Source organism: Lampetra planeri, chromosome 43, assembly GCF_965212315.1.
Source record: "Lampetra planeri chromosome 43, kcLamPlan1.2.h2, whole genome shotgun sequence".
Classification (NCBI taxonomy): Eukaryota; Metazoa; Chordata; class Hyperoartia; order Petromyzontiformes; family Petromyzontidae; genus Lampetra; species Lampetra planeri.
The window spans coordinates 7,122,712-7,143,347 of NC_136149.1; the positions used below are offsets into that span (position 1 = coordinate 7,122,712).

At 53.9% G+C, this 20,636-nt stretch overlaps 1 protein-coding gene across 2 annotated transcripts in view; it reads right to left on the minus strand.

Moving 5' to 3' along the window:
* The window catches only part of LOC144732672 (neuroligin-4, X-linked-like), a 170,596-nt gene that overhangs the window by 110,427 nt on the left and 39,533 nt on the right, over positions 1-20,636 (minus strand). The window lies entirely within an intron of this gene.

The following is a 20,636-nucleotide window of genomic DNA, read 5'->3' on the forward strand; positions in this document are numbered from 1 at the left end:
TAACTACGTGGGAAAAGGGTTACACCACCTTCACTATATTAAAAAAAAATTGATTCAAACGATGGACGAAGCACTTGCTTGTAAAATTTCGTACACCATTCATCACATCCAAAACAGCGTGGTGAATTCAAACGCATCCTTTTATAACCGGGTTCCTCTTTCAAAGACGCTCGAAGCCAAATAACGCGGTCTGTGTAAAACGGCCGCGCGGGGCTACTCTCAATGAGTCAGCAAAAAAGAAACGGTGCAGGCCGGCACCCAGAGAGCGACGCGCAGAGTGTTAGCAGGGTCGCCCAAAACAGGGCCCAAGACAGCACCCCCCCCCCCCTTGCTTCCTGCAAACGAGGGCACCCCAAAGTGAGCCTATTGTTGTTGTTGTTGTTGTCTCGCTAATTAATGAGGGGGCCATTCCAACCCTCCAGCCCCGGGCTTCCAGTAACTTCCAGGCAGCCCCGAGTATTACGGATAAGCGTAGATATTAGATGTAGGCCTAAGCTTATGGGTAAGCAGAATTAGCGTGTTGGTATTAGTGGTTTGATTTGGGGTTGTGAGTAGGATTATGTGTTACCATTAGGTGTAGGATTATGGCTAGGGATAGGAATAATAGCGCATTTCTCTCTAATGCGTGGTTTCTACGCGTCGACTGAACTGTTAAACCACAAAACGAGGCCCCGTGAGATGCAAACCTCCCACTGCGGAGGCATCCTGCTGGGGAGAAAACCAGCAAATCGGGAACGTGCGGGCACACGGCCCAGAAGGTGCCACCAATCAGGCAAAGAGACGCGAACGCAAACTCGCCACACAGAACCCCTCTGCCGATGACTCTCGGAGTCACACGCCGCGAAGAAACACTCCTCCAGCATTCTCTCAATCCAGCAGCGACAACAACAAAAAAAGGCACGTGCCTACGTCAGAGGCAATTCACTTGAATCTTCAATTGAGTTGAAGGCGAGGGACGCGTTGGTTATTCCGTCGGCGCGCGCGATCACGTGCGCCCACGGCAGGCATGTGGGCCCCAGCCTCTATCCACACCTCCTGCCTCCACGACCGTCACTCAACAGCCATATACAGGAGAATACCTATCATCCACGGTGATGTTGTCTGCGAATTTACTCCAAATTATCCGCAAGAAAAAAAAGCGGATAGTCACGGATAGCAGCCAATAATAAGGGGCCACGAATAACATGGGCTTTGGCAGATCCAACGGCTCCCGCAGAAAATAGAGGTCACGGTAATTGGGTCACGGATAAGAGGAGTGATCATGTATTTATGATCTGGGGAAACCACATGAAACATCAAGAATTCGTCGCTCAAATGATGTCTCGAGTCAGTGGCTGTACAAACCCTATCATCACTATGGGGTAACCGAGGCAGACTTAGAACTCACCACCCGTGGACATCAAAAGGTCCACGGGACTCGTCCTTTCACACTGACGTGGCCACAACGATTGGCCGTTGACTGGAGAAGGATGCGGGTTTATCTCATGGCTTTCATGTTTCTGCACGCGTCCATGCACCGGAAATTGCCGCAATTAAACAACCGCGCCCCGAGATGTGGTCCAAATACGAATGAATAGAACATCGCACGGAGGATTCAAACGTTATGAAAAAACTACGAATGAATTATTGCACAACCCCTTCCTCCATTGCGCCACTTTTCCCAGCGTCGTGGACTCGCGACACATTCCACAGAGACGCGACGGGGCTGCCTGCTCCATCTGCAATCGAGCACCCATTTCACCTCTCATAATTGCTTGGGCGCCCTCCACACTCAACAACAAAAAAACACCACATGCCCCTGTATCCTCCACCCCCCCCCTCTTGCCATCAATATTGAAGCAGGCTCCAATGTGAAGGCTGAGCTGCATTGCAGGCAATTAGCTTTTAAAAGGAACCGCTGCCATTGATGTAACATTATTTCGGCACGGCCGCGAGACTCGTAACGCGACGCGAGCCCTGGAGGCTCACGAAGAGGGGAAACACGGCCGGGAGACGGGGCCCATCGCGGAGAGACGGGGCCCATCGCGGAGAGACGGGGCCCATCGCTGATAAACGGGGCCTATCGCTGATAAACGGGGCCCATCGCCGCTAAACGCGGCCCATCGCGGAGAGACGGGGCCCATCGCCACTAAACGCGGCCCATCGCGGAGAGACGGGGCCCATCGCCGCTAAACGGGGCCCATCGCGGAGAGACGGGGCCCATCGCTGATAAACGGGGCCTATCGCTGATAAACAGGGCCCATCGCCGCTAAACGCGGCCCATCGCGGAGAGACGGGGCACATCGCCGCTAAACGCGGCCCATCGCAGAGAGACGGGGCCCATCGCCGCTAAACGGGGCCCATAGCGGAGAGACGAGGCCGATCGCTGCTAAACGGGGCCCATCGCCGAGGGACGGAGCCCGTCACGGATCCACGAGGGGCCGGGCGGGGTAAAGTGCAGCCACTGAAATCGTAAACGCGGGGAATTCGCGCCGCGCCAGGGCTTCCACACGGCGCGCACCCGAAGTGTTTTGTGTAATAGAGTTAGGGCCTGGGAGGTTCCAGTACAAATGAATAAAAAAAGACTCGCAACACACACCAATCTTTGTTGAAAACCCGAGTTGTTGAAACCAAGGGGCTGCGTTCTCATGAGATTTTCTTTTTTTTTAGTTTCTATTGAGGATTAGGAGATAGCGTTAGGAGCGCTGTGCCTGGCCGCCACGGTTGCCATGGCAGCGCTGGCTGGGAGCCAGCTCATTATTGAGAGATGGGCGCGGGCTTCGCTGACTCACTGCCGCTTCGCCTTTATACGAGCTCCGCTCCGTGACCTCTCCCCTAACATTTGAGCAATTCTTCTATAGAGGCCGCATGACTTCATGGCCCAGACGCGCGCGCCGTGGGCCGGCTCTCTCGCTCTCTCTCTCGCTCGCTCGCTCTCTTCTCCCTCTCTCTCGCAGGCTCGCTGCTTTCGAGCGGGATTAATTAAATTAAGCAAATATAGCGGGGACCTCAAAGTCGCCCGTTAGAAACAACAATCGTCAACATTCGCATCAGTGCTGCGCGCGGCCTTAGGCGGCACGGACAGGTCGGGACATCGTCGAGGGGATTGAGCGATCCTCGTGCGCGGCCTGCGAGCGACATTGATTCAACCGCCCTCCCAGAGCCGCGGTGGTGGTGGTGGTGCTGGTGTTGGTGGTGGTTGAGGTGGTAGCCGCGGTGGTGGTGGTCGTGGTGGCTGCGGTGATGGTTGAGGTGGTAGCCGCGGTGGTGGTGGTGCTGCTGGTGGTGGTGGTGGCTACGGTGGTGGTTGAGGTGGTAGCCGCGGTGGTGGTGGTACTGGTGGTGGCTACGGTGGTGGTGGTGCTGGTGGTGGTTGAGGTGGTAGCCGCGGTGGTGGTGGTGCTGCTGTTGGTGGTGGTGGCTACGGTGGTGGTTGAGGTGGTAGCCGCGGCGGTGGTGGTACTGGTGGTGGCTACGGTGGTGGTGGTGCTGGTGGTGGTTGAGGTGTTAGCCGCGGTGGTGGTGGTGCTGCTGGTGGTGCTGGTTGAGGTGTTAGCCGCGGTTGTGGTGGTGGTGGCTGCGGTGGTGGTGTTGGTGGGGAGCGGTGGTGTAGCGGTTAGCGTGCTGCGCTATGAACCCAGCGACACGGGTTCGATTCCCGCTCACAGTCAACACCAGTGACGATTATCTGAACCGGTCCTCGGCCTCCCCTAGGTCGACTCAGCCTCAAATGAGTACCTGGTGCGGTGTGTAAACATCGCCACTGCGGAGACAAAGGCGGTCGAGCGTGGTGCTGGCCACCCACCCCCTCGTGTACCGTTCCGGCCTTTATAGGTGCTCGCTAACAGCACTTGCCCCTACAGTCTGTTAAGGCTATACGGGGGATCTTTATCTTTGGTGTTGGTGGTGGTTTGAGGCGGCTCGCGAAAGTTGCTCCAGTAACAGGCCTTGTAATTAATCCCGATGTGCCGCGCTTCTTGGATTGGACCCAGTGGGGGAGCGGAGAGGCGATGCGGGTGACACCGCCGCCAGCCAAGGAACAAAGACGTGGGGGTGGCCATGTGAAAGGCGGTGGCGGCCACACACACGCGGCTCTCCGCAGTGCAAATCAGCGATGTCTTCTTTCGGATCAGCTCGACGGTGATCACAAAGAGGGCTCGCGCACTGCAGGCGAGAGGTGGCGCTGGCCGCTGACCCCGGGGGTTGACCCCCCTCCCCCCCCCCAGCTCGCCTCATTAGCTGCACTTTTGATCCCGCGAGGCGCGGGGGTGGCAAGGGGGGGGGGGCGCCCCCCAGCTCGACATTCCACACGGTCGGTGGGGGGCGGCAAGAGGAGGGGGGGGGGGCATTCGCGTGAATCACCGCAGCGCTCGCAGGGAGCCGTGGAACGGAGCGGAGCCGTGGCTCGCAGTCGGAGCTCGAATTCTCGCGTCACGTCGGCAGGAGGCCACGTGGGGGCGGCAGTCTTAGCCCTGTCGCTGTGCGGGGCCACGTGGGGGCGGCAGTCTGAGCCCTCTCGCTGTGTGGGGTACGTGCATCGGGCGCGGGGCGGATGCCGTGCGGGTAGCAGGATCCGTTGGCGCTAAGCGAGCCACCGCTCCGGGGACGGATCCATGTGAGCGGTGTCTTCTCTCAGCGAAGGATGAGAGACCCATGAACGGTCGTCAGGCTCGAGTCCCCGTTGGGTTCGGCCAGGTTCTCTCAACTCCCTTGGGTCGGCGGCCTAAGCCAGAGCGCGGCCGGCCGCAACAGGCGCCTGCAGAGCGAAACTCCGCGGCCTCCAACACTCTTGCCCGTGCGCAACGCGATGCGCGCGTAGCAGAGCGGCGGACGAGCAGATTAGCGACGTTAAACTCTCATTCACATTAACTGAGCGCCCCTCCCCTCAATCCCACAAAAAAATAATTGCATAATTAACGTGCGTCTGTGAGTTTTAATAACAGTCAAAGGCTCGTTAATATCCGTGTACAAGGTATGTTAGGACTGTTATTCTGTTGGCAGACCAATAATAATAATAGCTCTCGCGACAATTATTAAAGCAATTTTGTGTTGAGTGCGAGAGCAGGCAATGCAGCGTGCATAACGAGTCTGCAAACAATCAAGCAATCAGGCGTCTAACGAGTAATCAAGCAATCAGGAGGCCAGTGGCCCGTGCTTGCCTCGAGCGTAACCGAGGTAACGAAGGGAAGGGGGGGGGGCGACCTCGCTGGTGCTGCCCGGATCCACGCATCGAGCCTCGCTCTCCCAGCATCTCAGTCGGCGGCGCGAGGTGGGAATTGAGCATTCTCCCGTCATGCACGTGGGCCCTATTTTTTTTCTCTCTCTCGCTTTTTCTTGGCAAACTCCCACTTTCATTTTCGCCACGAAAAATAACCCGAACGTGCCGAGGCCGGAGACAGCCTTCTGCAAAAGCAAAAAAAATGGAAACCGCCGTGATGCTCAGTGAGGCTTTCCTGCGACTACCGTTCATACGTTTGAAGGCGCTTTCTTGCGGACCTAGAGACCCAGACGACACGGGTTGCACAGACGCCAGGGCCCACAGCGCGGGCCCCAGACGCGGCGCGGCGAGGAGGCCTCTGCCCCCCCCCCCCCACAACGCGAGCTGGGCCCGCTCTGCCTGGCGGCCCTCCACCGGCCCCCCCGGGGGGGGGGCATTGCAGATGTCGGCGCGCGCGCACTCGACACGCGCCGCACCCTCGGATGACAATTTTTGTTTGAGAGAAACAAGGCCAATTTTGTTGCGTTATTGCCGTGACCCGGGCGATGTTAATGGTAACCTTGAATCCCAATTACAACGTCGTTAACAGGGACTCTGCTCCTAAAGGGAACCGGGCCACGACACCCGCGTTAACCCCCGCCCGGCGAGAGAGAGATCCCAGTAACTCAACAACGCAAACCGCAGTGTCGTCTCGCCGCATCACGCACGGCGTCAGTCCGGCTGCAGGGCCGGTGGCAGCGCGGTGGAAATGCTCGCGCCTCGTAGCAAGAAGTCCCTAGGTTCGACTGCCGACGCGAGCGCCTTTCTGCGTGGAGTTTGTGCGTTCTCCTCCCCCCCCCCTGGTCTGCATGGGTTTCATCCGGGTTCAACGATTTCCTCTCGTAACTAATAAAAAACCGATTTCACTCGCGTTGGGCAAACATCCCAATGCAAAAAAAAAGACCTCGCAAATGACTCAGTTGGGATTACACACGGAAGCGACATCGCCTCGCTACTGCAAAATAGAAAAACTTGGCAGGACACTCTTGAAAACGAGCCTTGAGATTCCCTTGGGTAAACAAGCGGAATGAAAGAGAGTAAAAGTGCGACGTGAAGTGAGAAGCAGACACCCTTGCCTCTCCTGGATCGCCACCTCATCGCCTCGTCATCCTCGGAGCCTCAGCGCTGCCCCTGGATTCTACGAATTCACTCGAATCCCCCCGGGAGAGCGCAGCTACTTACGTTAAGGCGCGCTGGCAGTCGCGAGACAAAAAGCAACAAGACCGAATCAATTTCTGGGGCAGAGAGAGAGAGAGACGGGAACAGGTGGATTCGTGCCAGGGGAAAATAAAAATAGAGAGAGGAGATAAAACGAAAGGAAATCAATGGAATGCATCGCGCCGTGCCGACTGTCCATCTCCAACTTGCAATTACGCGCGAATACAAAAGCCACGCGCTCGGCTCGAACCAAAACATCGCGCGGGTTCCTTTTTAATCCCCTAAATTTACACGGCTGCGCATGCAGACTCGGCTGCCCTGCGCACAAAGCAGTCCCCCCTGAACCCTGAGGAATGCACCACCAGCTTCCCCTGCCATGCCTCTCTTTCTCGCTCTCCCAGCTGAAAACCCTCCGCTACAGGCCGACCTACTGTAAGCAGCTGGTACTGGTAGGAACCTCCTGGTTACACCAGCCCACAGGGGATTATTGCGTCCGTCCGTCGTGCAGGGAAGGGCTGGGTTGGGAAGGGCTGGGTGGGGAGGGTGGGGAGGGGCTGGGTGGGGGGTGGGAGGGGTGGGGCTGGGTGGGGAGGGGCTGGTCACTCCGTGGTGCCCTTATAAAACTCAACGTTTAACCTACTCACGCCGGCTTGTGCCCGCCCTCACAGTCGGGCATATTTGCGAAATTCACCACGCCGCCGTTCACCCTGGCCATTGACCGAGCAACCCAACGTTCCTACCAGCTCCCTCCGCAGGACAATGTGTTTAATCCAACTTTCAAACGCTCCACCACGAGCGACTATAGTGCGGTAAACGTGTTCACCCCGTCCGGCTCCCGTTCATGGTGTAGCCGGACCAGGAATTGCAGTACAGCAAGTGGGTTAATAAATGGCTGCATTGCATCTGCGAGGGGATCGAGTGGTGTTGCAATCGGGGGTCCACCCCCATGGTGCGTGTGCGGGAGGCTGCAGGAGGAAGAGGAGGAGGCTGGGAGGCGCCGGCGAAGGCTTCCAGGAGATCGGGAGGAGTTTGTGGGACGTTGTAGGAGAGGCTCTTGGAGTCTGAGAACGGCGAGGAGAGGCGCACAGAAGCTTGGGTAGACTCGGGAAGGCTAGGGGAGGCTCATGGATGCCAGGGTAGCCCGTGAAGGCCGGGGCAGGGGCAATGCCCCGAAGAAGCTAGCAGAGCCCGCGTCACTAATTGTGGACATAAACAATGCAGCTTTGCCACGAGCACTTAAAATGAAACACCAGTGTTGTGTCGTACACTATTCTGTTGTTGTTATTATTATTAATGTGGCTGGAGGCACGGAGGCGGCGCTTGGTCTGAACTCTGAGCGATGTGGTTTTTATTTATTTTAGTTTTCATAAAGATCGTGGTTATTTTTAAAAATAAAGATCGTAGGACGGCATTGCCGAGGCGCGGTTGCTTCAGTCGTGACGGCACTGCGAAACGAGCCCGGGGTAGGGGAAACTCAGGTAGGCATTAACATTCTCCGGACGCTTCCATAGAAAACAAACATAACGTATCAATAATGCAATACAAGAGAGACCACACGTATGCGTGAACGCATTGCATATTTTTTGTCAAACAAAACAAACGCGTACGTACGCGTAAATCTTGCAGCTCATTTAAAGCGCCATCAAAATCACAGTGTGCACGCGTGCAGGTGCGTTCCGAGAACGTGTTATTTTACCACTAATTACACGTGTGGACATTGTACCAGAACTGTGTTTTATTTTTTTACAGGCATTTAAAAGGGTGCGTTAAATTATCACGTATTTGTCTTTTAACGGCGCGCCCACGCAAAGCCGTCCGTCGATTCCGGCGCGGTTTAAACCTCTCCACGAACTCCGCGGGAATGAGAACAAATTGTCCACGTCTTTTAAATTTGTTTTAACAACCGCATTGCTTCTCAACTCAAGATATTTTCGCTTTTTGTTTTTTTATCGAAGTCTCGCGCTCCGCTTCTCAGACGCGAACGCGGACTCTGAACGCTCCGTGCTCGCCTCTATCCCGACTCCTCTAATTCTGGAAAGGGAAATGTCTCTTGCCTTGCACCCAGGGCCATAGCGTCGTCGTCGCCGCCGACGCTAATGCGACCGACAAATCTGTGCTCGGGGGGGGGGGGGGGTGGCTGCCGCGCCCCAGATGAACGCCCGCGCGAGCCACTGGGGATTTTAGCGGCGGCGGCCTCCCCCAGGTCTCCCCCAGGTCTCCTTCATGTCATCACGCGGCCTCGCCCAGGTCTCCTTCATGTCATCCCCGCGCGCGGCCTCCCCCGAGTTTGCGTGCGGAGGAGGCCGCTTCACGCTGCGCCCGGGGGAGATGGGGGGGTCTCAGGAGTCGCGGTTTGCGCTGCTGAGTCGGAATGGCCACCAACCACGCTCGGAGTGTCCCCCCCCTCCCCCCCACGATGCAATTTGCCTCGCAATGCCCGGTGGCATGGGGTGGAACTCTGTGAGTTGGCGTGGGTGGGTGCATGCAGGCGCACGATGGCACACACGCACAGACGCTGCGTACACAAAGACAAAGAGCCCCCATACAGCCCAGGCTGTTGGGGCAAGTGCCCCAACAGCCTATGGAGGCCGGCACGGCGCACGAGGAGGTGGGTTGCCAGCACCACGCTCGGCCGCTTGTGTCTCTCTCCAGTGCTGATGTTTACACCGCAGCAGTCGACCGTGGGGAGGCCCCGTTCAGATGTGAACCACTCTGACTGGTCGTGAGAGGGAATCCACGTCGGGTCAGCGGGTTCGTAGTGCAGTGCGCTGACCACTACACTACCGCTTCCTTACACGCGTACACACAGAGACGCGGGCAGACGCAGACACAGTCACCCACAGGCACATGTGTCATTCCTCACACGTGCTGCCCGCCGAATCTCCATTCGGCCCACAACCCCCACAGGAGCTGGAAGCAGCCTCGAGTAGCCGGACCGCTTTACGAAATCGTCTCAAAGTGAATTCAGAGCATAATATAGGTTTTTGGGGGGTTTGATCGCGTAAATATGAATGTGTCGTTCAACCCACTACCACCCGACACAGCCACTTAGTAAGGTTTGTCACGTAAACAGAACGTGCCAATTCGTCACTAGTACAGCATCACCTGTGTGTTGGAGAGCAACTCCACAACATTTGCAACCTGAGTACGACGTTTCGCCAGTAATTACAACCGGTATCATCAGGCGGCAGCCAAATTGTAAATGTTGTGGCTTGGCTCTCCAACACACCGGTGTGATGATGTACTAGTGACGAATTGGCCACGTTCTGTTTACGTGACAAACCTCACCTTACTACTTGGCTGTGTCGGGTGGCGGCGAGTTTAACGACGCATTCATATTTACGCGATCTAACCCAAATAAGCCTCTACTACGGATGGTATTGGTCGCGAAAGCCTACTGCGTGTTGAACTGAATTCAGAGCGTTGCTTTCTCACGCTGCCGAAAACATTTCACCGGCGGCGTCAGACCATGCGCCTCGCGCTAATATGTCTGCAGTAAAACAATGACAATAAAAAGGTGTCATTGTTTTGTTGTGTGTTTAATTTACACCAATACTTAAGAGAGCCGCTTCAATCGGCCTCGGAGAGGGTGGATGCTGGGGGCAGAGCGCTCTTTCGAGCGCCGGATGCCAAACAAACAAACAAGTCCCGCCGCGAGCATGAGCGCGCGGCATTGATTACAACAAGCAAACAGAAACCAACGACGACGGGAATTAAAACATTAAAAGCCACCGCAACAAAAATGCTAAATTATCAGCAGCGCTCGCATCACCGCCCGCATCACCGCCCGCATCACCGCATTAGTTCCCGCGATCGACTCGGGAAGACATTTAGAACAATCCATCACTGGGGGGCCGGCGCGGAGGCGGAGACGCCAGAGCCTCAGCCGACCCACCCGGCGTGACCGGCCGCGAGAAAAAGTTCAACACACTTACGTATGTCCTTTATATTCTATCGTATGCAACCGCTGATTGTTGTGAGACACGCCGTGACCAGATTCCACCGCATGTATAATCAGCACTCTGCCGTCAAACCAACGCAGCCATCACAACGCCCAACGCAGACATCACAACGCCCAACGCAGACATCACGACGCATAACGCAGTGGCCTTTGAGGTGCATTATTGCGGTGTAACCGTGCACTTATTGAATGGACCCAAATACATGCTGATTCGAATCGGCAGAGGGGTAGTGGCACAGTGGTTCGGGCACCGACTACTCTATGATCTTACCAACGCGAGTTTGATTCCCCGCCACGGCTGCCATCTGTTGCGAGTGATATGTAAACCGGTTCTGGGTCCTCCCTTCACCAGATGACACTGACCGGCGGAGTGAATCTTGGCTAAACACTCCCCAAGATTGACACGGTGTGATGATGATGCCATCATCCAGCGGTGGATTGACAAAGTTATTTCCCCTCCTTCTTACTCGGTGCCCAGCGACTCTGTGGCCCGAGTGAAAGGGGGGCGGGGGGGGAGGTGCTTGCACGGCGACTCTGGGGACCGGGGGTTCTCTCATTCCACGCGAGCGCCACTCAAGACAGGGCCACAGTCCTCACATCGGGCATGGAAAGCCTCTTCCTCGCCGACGGCCAAAACTGAACTTTCAAATCAACCACACGTGCTTTTAGCGCGGCGCTAACAGCGTCCCAGTGATGCTGTCAGGTCGAAAGCGTTCCCCTCCAGTACCCGACTATTGCTTACAAGATGCTGCTCGCAGTGGCGGATACGACACTGTTCACGGCCTGTAGGTCCCGCCCGCCCTGCCCCGAAGCCATCCGCAGGGCTCAACATTCGGGGTCACGGGTCAAACAGGGAGAGGAGCGCCTTGACGGCGACGCCGACTCGCCAATCGTTTCGACGCAGGACACCAGGTCGCCGCCAGCTGCCGACAGCACCGCAGCGGGGCTTTGTAAGCGCCCCCCGGTGTGAGAAATGAAACGGGGCCCTTCCCCTGTCTCCCCCCGCCCCCTCTTCGTAGACCGGCGCATGGCCCACTCCGGATTGTGCACCCCCCCCCTCCTCGCAGTTGCACCGCCGGCGCGCTCCACAGCTACGCCGCTGGACGTCGCCTCGCACCAGAGGCTCGGCGGGCGAGCGTTTGTCAACACAGGGGTTAAGATGTGTGCCCGTGGCAACTGCAGAGACCCCCTAATATGCAATTTAACAGAACACAATGCATCAAACGCCACAATTATTGCGGCATAAAACCTGCGCAATTAACGCCTGGAAGTCGGAGGTTGGTACGCGCGGCCATTGGCGCCGCAGTTTACGGGTAGCGGAGCTGTAAATCATTCAAATAATTCACGAGGTAAAGCCTTTTTAAATTGCCTCATTAGTTAAATGCACACGCAAGTCCAAGTTTATAAATGCATTAAATCATTTATTTACGTTTATTTTTTTTGCGTCTGTTAATCTATCATCGTGCAAAAAACAGCATACAACCTCTATCATCGCTCCACCCACGAGCCTGCACAATAAACAACACCAACAACAACAAAACAATATGCCGCAGCTCGTCACCAATATTCATTTACTTGAAGCGCCCGCACTGCCGCGCGAATTCCACGAACCGGCGAGCGGCTTTCATCGGCACACTTGTTTTGTTGCGAGCAAACGGCGGGCAGTGCCCCCCCACCCCTCCCCCCACAGAAACAAAAGCCACGAACGCCATCCAACCGCGTCCACGGAGGGGACGAAACGTTTCCTTAAAATGTCAAGCAAATGACCACGTGACAGCCGAGGAATGGAACGGGGTCGCCAGAGGTACGCCCACCCGAGGAGATGGAGCGATCAGAATCAGAATGTTTATTGAGACTAGATGAATCCGATGAGTTGTGAAGCTCTCTTTTCCCAGAGGTGCCAGCGGGCTAGGGAGGCCTTCATCCAGCAGTGGGTTGACCATGGCTAATGATGACGATATAAATTAGCAACCAATCTCGAGTGGTGAGTGGCGACTCAAGACGCGGCTCTTGAAATGTGGCGCCCACTGGAAAGATTGTGACGGATCAGGGGTCAGAGGACTGAACCAGCACCGCAGAGACGCTGGGTTTGAATCCAGATTTCAGGCGCATGCGGTGAGCCCTGCGTTCTCAAGTGGGGTGAGTTCATTGCCTCAGCCAAGCCACCAGTGACCACACAACAAAACAACAAAAATGAGTTTGTTTTAATACATTTGGCTAAAATTCAAGGTTGAAGAATTTTCTTTTTTTCTTTTGGTTCGACTGCGATGCGACGCAAATTAATTTTTGGAAGGGGGCATGAAAAAGCGCACCCACTAGCGTATACATGAGGTCACAAGATCTCAGAATAAGTTCCGTGAAATCTCTCTCCACTCTCTACGACAGGGTGATGCACTGCTCTCGGCCAGGAATCCAAATGGATTCTTCATCTCATTACGTGACCTGAATCGCACAATTGGAATAAAATTATGAGAATAAAATAAACATTATTTATATTCCACTCCCTGCAGAACACGGAGGATGCACACAAACAAGAGCGCCAATGCTTCTGGCTGCCTCCGCAGAGATTGTTATTCTAATCTCCGTCCCCTTTTCTCTTCCCAACTCTGGATGCTGTGCCCCCTGGTCACCCATGAACCACATTCTCTCGCCGCGGGCCAGGGAATGAAAAATTCAGCCGAATAAAAAAAACAACACCGACGAATCACCTGACCTTACCTGGATTCACGCGGACCCTTTCAGAGAGCCACGTGCCAGGAAGCAATATTTTTATTCCACCTAAATTAAATATTAAACTTTCCATCCAGCGCCCCAGGTAATCCATATGAAGAAAAAAGATACCCTGAGAGGCATGGGCCCAATGCAGGCCCGTGGCCATGGTTCTGCGCGTCTGGTTAGAGGTGAATGCTGGGACTCACTTGCTGCTCGCGGGGAAAGCTGTGGGATGGAGGACAGGATTTGTGGCAGATTTCTCATTTATCTGGCGCTATCAATAACCTGCGCTGGTGATATCTGAAGTGAGATAAGACGGCAGTGCCCGAGCTGAGGCCAGTGAAGGCATGGGATTCAGATTCACCCCGGCCCTGGCCAGGATTACGCGGCTCCACTCAATCAACGGCACCGGAGTGAACTTGGCACTCACTGGCGAGAGCGATTGTCCATGCCCTGCCAGCGCAAGTAAAGACGCGGATACAATGTGGATGGCTCCGGTTTGCCTTGCCAGTTCGCAGTCACAAAGTCGGGTCCTAACGCGCTCCTCTGATTGAACCTAAACAAACGGTAGTGGCAGCATTGGCCACGGCTGGCGAGGGAGTCACCTCGATTGGTGCGGTGACCTGGCTCAGTGGTAGTGTGTTCACCGAGGTTCGCGGTTGGAATCCGACAGGCCATGCTGGTTATTACTGTGGATGTTTTAGCCGCAAATAAACAGCCCGTCTGCATCACAGTGGATGTTTAGGATCCAGTGGCGTCATTTTAAAAAAAGTAGGCCATTGGGTGGCAGCGTCATGGCCCACATTATTGAAATTCTAAATTGTTTCTCCACAAATGACTGAATTGGGATGACGCACACAGCAGTCCTGCCAAGTGCGAACACTTGGCAGGACCCTCCTACAAGAGATTTGAGGCTCGGTGAGGCTCTGCATGCGTAGACAAATGGGACAGCAGCAATGATCTTAACAATCGCAAGGTAAAGCCACCGCCGTCTGTCCCACGTGGAATGAAAAGAACCGCCCGCCACCAGCGGCTGCATCAACACGCGGACACAACCCGCGGACCCTCTAACTGCCCCGAGCAGCTCGATCACGGCTTCCCCACTCAAGAGCGCTGTGCGACCACGGCATCGCTCACTGCCACGAGGGTTTCAATTTCCCCCCGTGAAGATGTTTACAACCGTCCGCTCTCTGATGGGCGTGAGCGACGTTTAGCTGGCGCCTGGCCGCCGGTCACAGTCGCTCGTGACCCGAGGAGAGCTGCAGGGTGAAACCGCCCATAAATTGCGAGCCTGACACCAAAAACGTTCCCGAGGCTCTCAAGAGGGCCCGTGAGTGACAGCGGCGAGCGAGATTGCCGTTCACCTCAACTTTTATTTAGCAACTGAAGTGGTTTTAGCCTTTTGTTAAACAATAACTGCCACGGGTCAGCGCTACTTGTGCCAACCACCGCAAGCGAGTTGTTAATTCATCGTGCTCCAAGCGATTCGGCCGGTGGCTTCGGTGCGATCGCTCATTTCCCAGCGACCACGACATTGCAGGATTTGCTGGGTTCCGCGTAATCGCAATCGAGTGGCCTTTTATGGCAATAATTTAAAGCGAACGTTCGGTTTGTACTGGCGCCACGCCGCCTACCGCTGCTCTATTAGGGGACACAGCTGCACACATTTCCCGGCAGCGGTGCCATTTGTTTCCTTTAACGTGATTTCCTGCGCGAGACGGGGAACGATATTTCACGCGATCGCTGGGAACGGACGAATGGCACCGCACACACGAATATTTCTACCACGGCTCCCACACTCACAGTGACCGGCGCATCACACGATCACAACTGGGTCGAGTTACCCCCGAGACCCACGTTGAGTGCTTAAAAAGCCGGGTGGCAGACTTCAATTGTTAATGTATATGCGACGATGTTTAAGTGGCAGGAGCGTCCGAAAAACGCGTCACTCCACATTCATGAGCCATTTCACCAGAACTCACATGAGGAAATTACCGAGAGGACATGTGTGTTTAAAGCCACTGTGTGAAGGCTTTATAGTGCCATGGAGTGCTGAAATCAAGGGGTCGCTGTTTCTGGGAGCCGCTCATCTAGCTGAATGAACGGTACGCCAAGACAGAGTTACAGGACCGGGCCTGGTCTCCGCGGTGTCGATTAAGGTCCACAAAGCTCTGCATCCAGCAGGGATTGTTGGAAAAAAAACAGCGAGAATGCACTCAATTGCAATCAATTGCCAGCAACGCTAATTGGAGTCCACATTCTCCCTGAATTCAGACATCAGATGGGCTCGTTACGCGGCGCTCGCCACGCACGCTGCCCCCACAGTTGACAGCCCAATTAGCAGGTAGCATTATGCCCTGCACATGGCTAAACAGCCTCTAAATGAGAAAACGCTCCGAGCTGAAACTTAATTCAATCAAACCTGCTCAATTCTGTTTTCTTGTTCGCTCATAATTGTGGAGGAGGAAAAAAACAACAACAGAAGTTTGCTAAGCAAAGGCAGGGCCCGGTGCAGCGGGCTGCTGAGAACGTGGTGTGCATGTCAGGCCAGAAGCCTGGATTTTTGGCTTGAATCAAGGGCGAGTTGTCGAGCTTCTAGAGGCAGAAACAAGGGCGCACAGGTGTAGGTCACAGATCGTTCTAGCTCTACATTATATATTTAGGCGGTCCTGTGATTAGCCAAGAGGTGGGGCAGATAAATCTTCACGATTGAAATTGGAGCCTGAAAAGTGCAGGCCCAATCTCACAGGGGAATGGCTTGAGCTCTCGATTGATCCACAATAGAGCTTTTTGGGGTTAGATCGTGAACATATAAATGCGTCGTTAAACCCGCCACCACCCGACAGAGCCAATTAGCAAGGTTTGTCACGTAAACAAAACAAACCAATTCGTTACTAGTTCAGCACACTGGTGTGTTGGAGATAAAAAAAAAACAACATTTACATTCTAGATTTGAAGCTTTCGTGACTGCAAGGATTCATACTCTTAGGTTTTTTCGGTAAAGTCACGTAGGCAAAAAATAAAGAAATAAATACATAAATGCCGAGTCATCATAATAATAGAAGAAATAATCGAAATAAAATAATATATTAATATAATAACATATTATAATTATTTTATTTCTATTATTTCTTCTATCGTTTTTATTATTGATCATTTATTATTTATTTATTTATTCCTACGTGACTTTACCGAAAAAACCTAAGAATACAACATTTACCATTCTACTAAGACGTTTCACCAGTAATTACAACACGCATCATCAGGCGGACATCCGGAGATGCGGAGAAATCCTTCTGCTTTGATCTTCTGTCGATTGAATCGTTTCGTGTGCAGGTACGAGATGGACTGTGGTGTCGCAAGATTGGGAGAGATGGCGGTGGCGGAGGGATGCATTTACCCAGTAGCGGATTGATCGTGGCTGGTGGCAATGACACGTCCACGATAGGTGAGCAAGCAGGACTAAACTCCACTGGGATGGCGTGTCCAGGCAGAGGCTTTCGTAACACGATCAACTGCTAAACTAACAACAGCCCTACGAAACCCCACCAGGCATAGCGACATTCTAATCAGCGCCCTACTGTTCCGATTGGCTCATGCCCCGCTATGGCAGCAGCAACGAAGGCGACGCGCTAGGCATCCTAACCACTCACCCCTCCTGCTCCCACTACCTCCGCCACAGTGGCTCCATGAATTCTCGAGTTCTTTCGTTTCATTTACATCTTCTCCTTTACATTGTTTCACATTTTCCCTTCTCTTCTGCGTGGGGCTTTCTTGCCCCATGAGCCTAAATGTAATGTCGACACGATCGATCCGCCTCAAGACGAAGACCTCCATCAACATTTATTTGACCCATTCAAATAGGATCTGCTTCCATTGTCAATCGCCGTTTCTGACGCGAGAGAATCCATGAGTCTCGAACGCACGAATTTATTTTAATCGACAAAGCCACTTCTTTGCAATATCCATTCCAATGAAAATAAGCCCAGGCGTAGCAAAGTGAACAGGTAGTAATGGCCTACAACAAGACCAAACCTCGCACAAGATTTGGCAAAGGGTGGCCGTGCTGCTTCTGTGCTGCTCACGATTGGGCTTTTAATGCCGTGTTTCCATGGTGATTTCAAACACGTTTTTTGGATTGGCCATGTTTGTTTGTTGTCGTACGGAGTTAGACTGATGGCTTTAATATACGTTTTCTTGCGGTTGTTGTTGTTGTTGTTTGACTTGCATCCCACTGGGATTTTTGCACACAGCGTTGGTATACGGTGCTTTTTCTGGAAGCTTTTGCAGTTTTTTCCTGGATTTTTCTGTTTGACCGTAGTCACTTTAAGATGTTTTCTTGTTCATGTTTTTGGTTTTTGTTTGATGCGGTTGCACCCGATTCAAGAGCCGAATGGCTCACAGGGCTCCACCTAATAAATGAAACTGGCCTGGCATGCCACTCGTCCTGTCCCCAGGCACAGATCTGTGGCCTTGGCCCCTTCTCATTTGCCCCCCTCCCTCCCTCCCACTCCCATCCCCTCCACAGCTGGAGGGAGACGATCACAATACAAAAGCATTATCAGCAAGGTTTAACGCACGCATGCGTTAATTTACGCTACACAAAGCTAATATCCACGAGAATTTTCCGTATGATGTTTTTGTCTCCATGGTTTTTTTTTTAAATAAGTTGTTTACTTGTAAGAGCAGCCCAGGGAGTTACTCGACTCGAGAGATCGCCATTGACCGCATGCTCTGTTCCCCACGCAGACCCCACGTGGTGTCCGCTGAGTCTGAGGGCGGCCCGGGTCAAAGTATGTAACCCGCCCCCACACACCCCCCTTGGCAAAGTGAGCTACGTGGTCCGGTATAGACTGGCAGCACGACCCGAATAGAGCTCGCTTGGCCAGGTAAGGCCACCGTGGGAATCCTGGCTCGGCCCAGTTGCCCGGTCGTGGGCACGTGGCTTCCTTCGCGTGCGGGATTGAGATTCTCGTCCAGTGCGCCTCCAGAGGCTGCAGTGTTGCGAGGTTCTCTGCGCCACGGTCGGCCGTGACGTGCCATAGCCCGTTGCCTCGCCGCCAGCGATGTGTCCAAGTATAGTGCGTTCCCGCAGCGCTAACGAGCCCCGGCACGTCAAAATCAGATGCAACCCAAATGCTCTCTTGCTGCCACATCGCAATAAAGCAGGCGATAAACGAAGGCACTTAAAACAGACTAAATAGTCGCATGCGAAACCAAACACGATCCACCACACGAAGCGTGTGTTCATTAGTACATGATGTGCGAACACATTGAGACCTTTTACATTTGCTACCAATGATATCGCATCTGTGCTGTCGGTGCCATAAGACGAATTTATTTCCACTGAGAACTCCGGAGCGAGCAGTGTGACATCGCCTCGTGACGGGGAACGGCTCCCAGAGCGTGACGTCAATGCCTCTCGGTCGCCTGCGATCTCCACGACGGCAAGCCATGCAAGATGCCCAGGCAAAGAGTGTTCGTTGCCAATGGCGATTAAAATAAACCAAGTAATGCTCTCAAATGTTACAGTGCAGTTCAGTCGTTGGTGACCGGGCCGAGACCGTGAACTCTCCACACTTGGGATGCCGGTTTAGCCAGGGCAGGCTGAACACTGGCATCTAACCCAGCATCTCAGTGAACATGAAATATTGTTTTTTTTCATTCCAATATTGGTTCAATATTAGTCCAACCACATGGCAACGTTGGATCAACGTCGCAGACTTACTGGGATTGCCATGGTTGCGGACTGAGTGAGTGTCTCTGACCTGGTTTCCCCTCCCCCCACCACCACCAGAGCCACCGTGGGAAAAACACATCAACAAAACCTCACCATCGCATTCGTTATCAGTAACGTAATCATTATTCCGCTCGTTTTCCCCAGGAAAGCCTCACTGAGTCGCGAAGCTCTTCTTCAGAAGGGTCCTGCCAAGCTTTCGCAGTCGGGTGGGCGATGTTGCTGCTGCTGTGTGTGATCTCAATTGAGAAAATTTCAGGCAATTTACTCAACATTGGGACGTTTGGCCAATGCCGGTTACATTGAAACTGGAGAACGCGGTGGAATAACAGGACGCTGTTTAAATTGGTGGTGACACTCAGCCGTGCCATCTACTTGACACACAATATAGCCCCCTGCCTGCAACACCTGCCAAGCCCTGGTGATATCCGTTCCGGATAGGACCCAGGCTCCACCCTGCGAGACTGGTCACATGCCGGGTGACTCGGTTGTGGGCAGATCGCCGCTTGCTCATTACGCATTAGCGGCTCATTCTGGACGGGCACAGGGAGACTGGCGCGTTCCGTTTGGCTGGCACCATGAACCTGGTCAAACCAAGGTCATTGAAGCTCAGAGACAGGGTGGAGGGGGGGTAACCCACGCGCAACAACCTCAATTGTTCATTCAAGACAACGTGGAGACAACCGCACAGAGAGACACGAGGAACGCGAACGTGCAACGCACCAAACGAAAGACAAAACGCAAGCAGCCACAAACGCAGAATCCATAGACACATACACAAACAATCACAAATAACACACGTATATACAAAGAAAATATGCTAAACTGAAAGGGGAAAAAAAACCCATGCGAAACACACACACACAAAAAAACGCGAAACGCAAAGTCAAATAGAAACACACAATCTAAAGCACACAGGCTCACTCACCATCAGCAGCCTCCATTCCCATCGCCCTGTGCCCAGCGGCGCTCCGAGCCACTTCTGTTAGACGGCGCGGAGTTTAATTCGCCCGGGATTTATCCGGCATCTAAATTCAGCCGCATCAGAAGACCGCGGTCAAGGTTCGGTCCCTGCGTGACCCCACTCATCCTCGCTTTCATCCACTACCCCTCCCCCCCATCCCCCCCCATAACAAAGATCCCCCGTCTAGCCTGTAACAGACTGTAGGGGCAAGTGCTTTTAGCGAGCACCTATGAAGGCCAGAACGGCACACGAAGGGGTGGGTGGCCAGCACCACGCACGGCCGCCTTTGTCTCCCCAGCTGCGATGTTTACACACCACACACGGATACTCATTTGAGGCTGAGTCGATCTAGGGGAGGCCCAGGACCGGTTCAGATAATCGTCACCGATTTTGGCCGTGAGCGGGAATCGAACTCGGGTCGCCAGGTTCGTAGCGCAGCGTAGCGCTAACCACGACACCACCGCTCCCCACACACACACGTCCACGATGCGAGAGGTTACGCCCGACTCGGTATCGAATGAGAATTTGATGGTATCCGCGAGCACGTTAAGGAAAGGGATATAAAATAAAGATGTGGCTTGCGGCTGTCAGGAACATGAATGGGCTGCGATGAAAAATACATTCCCCCATCGCTGTAGTGGGCGAAAATGATAATTAATTAGTAATGGAGATGGAGCTGACATAAGTCTACGGGGGCAACTCCACGAGCACGTAGCCGCCCACAGCGCGAGAACATCAAAGCTTGGAGGGGTCTCCGTCCCCCTCCTGATTCATTGTGACGAGCGCTCTTGAACAGATCCCGCGCGATTCACCGCCTACCGCAATTAAGGGCCTGACTCACAGGAGCACTGCCATGGACCCTTCCTTC